The sequence below is a fragment of the Galeopterus variegatus genome, unplaced genomic scaffold, assembly GCF_000696425.1.
Source record: "Galeopterus variegatus unplaced genomic scaffold, G_variegatus-3.0.2 Scaffold2183, whole genome shotgun sequence".
NCBI classification, from domain to species: domain Eukaryota; kingdom Metazoa; phylum Chordata; class Mammalia; order Dermoptera; family Cynocephalidae; genus Galeopterus; species Galeopterus variegatus.
Window position 1 is genome coordinate 84,235 of NW_007728294.1, and position 6,154 is coordinate 90,388.

Here is a 6,154-nt window from a genome sequence, read left to right on the forward strand (position 1 = left end):
TGGCCCGCCGCGAGCTGCTGGGCGACCGGCCGCGCTGGCAGCGGCTGCTGGGCGAGGACAAGTTCCAGTGGCTGGCGGGCTTGGCTCCGCCCTCGCTCTTCGTGCGCGCCATGCAGGTGCTGGTCACCGCCATCTCTCCTGGCCGCTTCCCCGAGGCCCTGGACGAGCTGCCGCTGCCGCCTTTCCTGCAGCCGTTGGACCTCACGGGCAAGGGCTAGACACGGGCGCAGCCAAGGTGCTGAATTTTGGGACAAAACTATTTTTTCAGAGCGTGTACCTGGCACTTTACATATATTGATCTCTCTATAGCAGAATCTCTGCCTCATCTGTCGCATGCACTGGGGCTGGATCCAGACTGGCTTCGAGCAGCAGGTGTTCTGTGTGCAGCAGGGCACAGCTTCCAACCCTCTTGCTCGAGCTGGGATGAAGGGTTATGTCCTCAGCTCAGTGCCCAGCTTCGGAAACGGGTGAGGACCAGTCTCCCACATGGATCTACAGCCTCAGAGAAGGGTCCCAGAGGGGGTGATAGCTGAGCTCAGCAGAAGTTGGGCAGGGGGTGGGGACTGATGTGTCCAAGCATGGGGACAGCATGTGCAAAGCCTTGAGGCCAAGAGAGCAGGCCCTGTGAGGCTCTGATAGGAGGTCCTGCTGTGTGTCAGCATTTAGGGCCTTGTAAACTCCACGGTCCAGCTGTGATCTGATCCTGAGGGTCCGGGCTGGCTGGGCTGGCTGGAGTTGGGGAGAGGCATGACCCAAGCTGTGCCCCACGTACCCTCCACCCCAAACTGGCCACCATCCCTCCTTGGGTGCCATTGTGGCTCCCTACCCTGCCCATCAGCAGCTGACCCACCCAGGGCTGGATTGTTCCTGTCACCCCTTTTTGCCCTCCCCCTAAAAGTAGCAGGCATGAGGCCTTGGGCTCCTGATTCTCTCACTTCCACCACTACAGCGGCTGCTGCCCCGGCCCCCAGCCACACCCCCTCAGTGGGTTACATGTGCCTTCCTCCAGGCCGGCTCCCTTTGTCCAGCTCCTGCGGGTGGGCTCCCTGGCCCAGCCCACAGTGGGTCTTAGGTGGTGCCCATGGGCAACTGAGGGGGTGGCCACACCACCCTGTGGGAAGACTTATCCCAGCCTGGGAAGCCAGTTTTTCAGGAAGGTTCTGAAGAGAAAGGAAACTTATTAATGAATGCACTGTGATCCTTCAGGACAAAGGGACTTTGGTGGAGGAGCTGGGTCCACGCCCTGAGGAGGATGTCCAGGTGCCCTGCCTGGGAATTCTGGGCCGTGAAATTCAACCCATCCCGTCATGGGCTGGAGGGCCGCTATGTCCTGCCAGGAGCAGAGGTTAAAGTTTTGCCCAATGAAGAGTAACCATTGGCTGGGAGCATCTGCTGTCTACCCTGCCCCCAGTGTCACTGAGGGGTGGTGGCAGAGTCCAGAGTTTAGGGCCACAGAAGGGAGGGTGGGAAAGAGGACTAGGTGGCAGAAAGATCTTGCTTGGGGGGCCTGGACCTGCTACTCTCTCTCAGGGTGACTTTGGATAAACCTCTGCCCTGGGCCTCTGTTTTCCCATCTGTCTTCAAGGGGTTTTGGACTATCTCTGAGCTCCCTACCAGCCCTGAAGAGGAAGTGGAAAGTGCGGGGTGAGTGGGTGCACAACCCCCTGACTGATCCTACACCCTAGGCTGGAGTGAGGGCTCTATTTCCCTCCTGCTGTGTGTCCTGGGCAGTTAAATAGCCTCTCTGAACCCTGGCGCTTATGGCAGTGGATATACTAACATATTTCTAAGCCCCAAACGGGGCATCAGGGGTCCCCCAGTTCTCTAGAAGGGTCCAGGTCCTCGGGTCAGGGATGTCATGGGGTGGAAGCATTTTCTTCTTTCCTTTGGAGGATGCGAAGTCACTGGGGAGCCCATGGGCCCTGATGTCCCAGCAGCTTCTGCCTAGAAAGCCCAGGCACCTACTGGGTGACACACGTATGTAGACTTCCCTCATGTCTCCCCAGCTTGAGCCCTGTCCCCTCTGTGGGGTCAGCCCTCCCAGGACCCCCTCCACTCCCCTCTAGACCTGCAGCTGTCTGTTTGATGACAACCTCTGTTGAGCCTCCTGGGCTTGGGGAATGACACAGGGGTGAAAGCTGCCTGTCCCCAGGGCTCCCTTCCTGGGCAGGCAGGACACTGACCCACAGTCTCTGGGAGGGGGACCCCCATGGAACCCACTGTCAGGCGACCACAGGGAGGCATTGGGCTGGTCCTGGAGTGCAGGGCAGGATCTGGGCAGGAGGAATTTGGGGCACTACAGCAGGAGGGCCCAGCCTGAGAAAGGTACAGGGGGAGGTCTGGGGCCCAAGTGGGTTGGTTTGGTTCACGGTGACTAAGCAGCAGCTCTCAGTGGGCCTCAGCAGTAGCAGTGAGGACTGTCCTATCATCCGCTGGGGGATTTTGTGGCCCATTTTTAAGCTCCTATGCCTCAGATGGGTGGAAGGGCAGAAGGGCAGCCTAAGACATTAGCCCCTGATGTCATCGATCTGTGTGGGCAGGACAGTGGGACAAGGAAGTTGGAGGAGGCCAAGGTTCAGGGGGCAGAGGCCAGGCCAGCATCACACGGCCCTGTGGCAGTAGAGTGGGCCCTGATTCCTGGGCACAGCCCCTCCCACTAAATCTCACTGGGATGCCTAGCTCAGGGCACCCCTGCATCAGCGGGAGCAGAGGACCTGAAGAAATGGTTCAGGGCAGATAAGCAGAGCCCCGAGTGGCTGCTGCTGGCCAGAGAGAGGGTGGGACCTCTGGACCCAGGAAGGGCAGCGAGGACTCTGGTGCTGCCCCAGTCAGTTACTGCCCTGGCTATGAGCATGAAGGACTTGAGTGGACCACAGGACTGGGAGGGCCAGAGCCAGCCAGGCCCAGCTCAGGTGTCCCTTGGCAGATAGCAGCTCAGCCCTTGGCTGCTGGCAGGTAGCTTTGATGGCTTCTGAAAGGCAATTCCTGCTCAGAACAAGCTGCAGTTTTCTCTGGGATGCAGCACGTTGGTTTATATGTTCAGTTCATTAATTCCACCAATCTGTTTCTAAGGCAAACCTGGCTGCAGTCAGTTCTGCCCTTCCCCCCAGGCCCACCCAGGTACCCAGTGTTCCCAAGGACCCTGAACCCCAACCCTAATTAAGCGTTCAGGGGCGAGAACCTCTGTGCCCCAGATGTCTGTTAAGGAGGACAATGAAGGCCGGGCTGGCCATTCTTGCTTGGTCTCATCAAAAGCCAGCACTGGGGAACAGCCCCCACCTCCTCAAGGTTACTGTGACCTCACACCTGGAGCCCCAAAGGGACTCTGTGCTGTTGGGGTGACCTGGAGGTGGCCCTGAGGGTGGGGGAACAAGGCCTGTCCCCTCCTCTGGCCTTGGTGACATGAACCTGGTTCCTGGGCTCTGCCCTGCCGTGCCTGGGCCCTCGCTATGCCTTCTTTGTCTGCTATTTCACCCCATGTTACCGTGATTTTCCTACTGTGAGTTTCTCTTCTGATTTCTTCACCAACTTTAAAATACTATTTTGAGAGCAGTTTCCTAAGTACCTCAATTTCACCCCATGTTACCGTGATTTTCCTACTGTGAGTTTCTCTTTCTTCTGATTTCTTCACCAACTTTAAAATACTATTTTGAGAGCAGTTTCCTAAGTACCTCAAATCCTGTTCAGAACAAGGATGCTTCCTGGAAGTCAGGAGGGAGGGAAAGCAGGCTTAGTCCTGGCCCATATGTGAGAAGTGAGTAACTAGTGGAGCCGTCTCACTGCGGTGATTAGCTTTGCCCTGATGCTTTTAAAAATCAAGGTATAACCTACATATAGTAAAATGCACAGACTTTCCATGTGTAGTTTGATGAGTTATGACAAACGTATACACTGGAGCCGTCTCACTGCGGTGATTAGCTTTGCCCTGATGCTTTTAAAAATCAAGGTATAACCTGCATATAGTAAAATGCACAGACTTTCCATGTGTAGTTTGATGAGTTATGACAAACGTATACACATGCACGACCAGCACCCCAAGTGAGAGGTGAGGAGAAATTTCCATCTTCAGTGATGTTTTACCATAATTTCCTTCTAAGATTCATGCTCACTGTAGAAGACATGGATTGTGCCAAGTCCACGGCAGGGAGTGGCAGGGCCTGTGCCATGGAAACACTGATGGTGCTGCTCGACTCCACTGTGTGGCTCCCGGAGGTGGGGTCCCTAAATGCTCAAGTAAAGAGGCCCACTAATTGCTGTCATCTGTCCCCCCGCCGACAACAACTGCTAGCACTTTGGTGTATTTTTCTTCCAGTTTTTCCTATGCATATGTATTAAATATATTGGTTTTTTTAGTGCATATTTTTACATACGTGAAATCAGATCACTTACGCAATTTAGTATTTTTAACCTTTCCTCATATTGTAAAACACTTTGTAGACATGATTTTTAAGAAGTCTTTGGTGTTTATTTTATATTTGGTTCGACCAGTGTTGATACCATAAAGAGTTAATGCTCGAAAGAACTGACTTTAAAATGTAAATTTTATTTATTTTTGGAATAATTAATACATTTACTTAGCTCAAAATTCAAAAGACAGAAAGAGGTGTGTAGTTACAGGCAACCATTGTGACTAGCTTCCTGTCAGAAGTGGAGAACTTGTTTCTTTCTGCCCTGGCTGTGCCCCCCTGGAACTATGAAAAAATTTAAACCTACCCAAAGTTAGAAGAGTACGCTGAACAGCCTCCAACACCTGCATTCTCTCTCTCCCCCTCTCTTGCTCCTTCTCTGTATATTTCCTACAAAACCACCTTATCATGCCACGCCCAAGAAATTCCACGTTGACACAAGATCGCGTGTGGTGCCGCCACGGCACGCTTCCCTGCACACGCTTGCTCTTTACCAGCCGCGTGCTCTCCCATCACAGGACTGCTCAAGATATCGTCAGTGTGCCCAGGCCCCAGGTAGTTTTCAGAGTTTCCCAATTATAAATAAGGCTGGGCTTATCTTTTCCCCGATTTAGGATTTGCTACTGAGGACAGATTTCCACAAGTGGAGTTGCAGGGTGTGAGCTTTTCAGGCCACCCATGGGCTGGCTGCAAGGACTTTCCCAGGAGGGCGGGGGTGTTCACAATCGGCAGTCCTGCTCTTGTGAAATGCCCTTTCATCTCTGTCCACACTTGAGTCTTCAGTGTTCCTCCTACTGGTTTGGACAAGTTTTTAAGGTAAATATTCAACATCAATGTCATATTTGTTGCAATTATTTTTCTTTGATTTTATGTGGGTTTTTTAATTTATAGAATTTTTATATTTTGAAGAAATGACAGGTACATACTTATTTTCCTCTGTGGCTTTCCCTGTCACCTTTGAGTTCAAGAAGTCCTTGCCATCCAGAAATCAAATCCTGTTTTTCTCCCGTTTTAAGGTTCTTTAATCCATTTAATATTATTTTGCCCACACAACTGTGAAATCGCCCTCCGCACCCACATCTGCACTATCTCCTTCACTGTGTTAACTCCCTGCAGACCGTGCTGGGCTGCTTGGTGTCACTGGGCCCATGCCATACTTGGTGTGCTGGTCCCAGCTGGGGCTCCCACCTATCATCATTCTTGGCAAGTCTCACCTGTTTCTTCCCAGGACCAACAGGACAGTAAGGTGGCATCAAACAGCATACGTCTAGAGTTCCACAGAGCTAGGTCCAAATCCCAGTGCTCCCTGTGTGACCGTGAGCAAGTTACTTAACCTTTCTGAGTCTCATGGGGTTCACAGTATCCACCTTGCAGGGCTTGAGGAAGGAGGATGAGTAGCTGTGAGGCCCACGGAGCATGTCTGGCGCAGCCAACGGGTGTCTATGGGCTCTAAAGTTTTGTGAATTCCTCCTTGCCTCCCCCCAACAAAAAAATCCTAAGTGGTAATTTTGAGTGAAATTGAGTTAAAACCTGTAATTTCCTTTAGAAAAGACTGACGTCTTTGCACCATGTATTTAGTCTTCCGTCCAGGAATGTGAGACATACCTTCCCTTATTCAAGTTTTCTTTTATGTCTTCTGTAAAGCTGCGCCATTTCTTGGCATGAGTCTGATATTCCTTGTTCAGGGTGCTATGTTGTGCGTCTTGCTGCTGATCTGGATGTGATCTTTTTTTGCATGTTAGTTTCCA

At 52.2% G+C, this 6,154-nt stretch overlaps 1 protein-coding gene across 1 annotated transcript in view; it reads right to left on the reverse strand.

Annotated features, from left to right (window-relative positions):
* Positions 1–4,527: 4,527 nt before the first annotated feature.
* TECPR2 (tectonin beta-propeller repeat containing 2) overlaps positions 4,528–6,154 on the reverse strand; it is a 114,230-nt gene continuing 112,603 nt past the window's right edge. The window contains exon 21 of the mRNA XM_008580871.1: positions 4,528–6,143. The gene's annotated coding sequence lies outside the window, so the exon portion shown is untranslated. The remainder of the gene's footprint in view (positions 6,144–6,154) is intronic.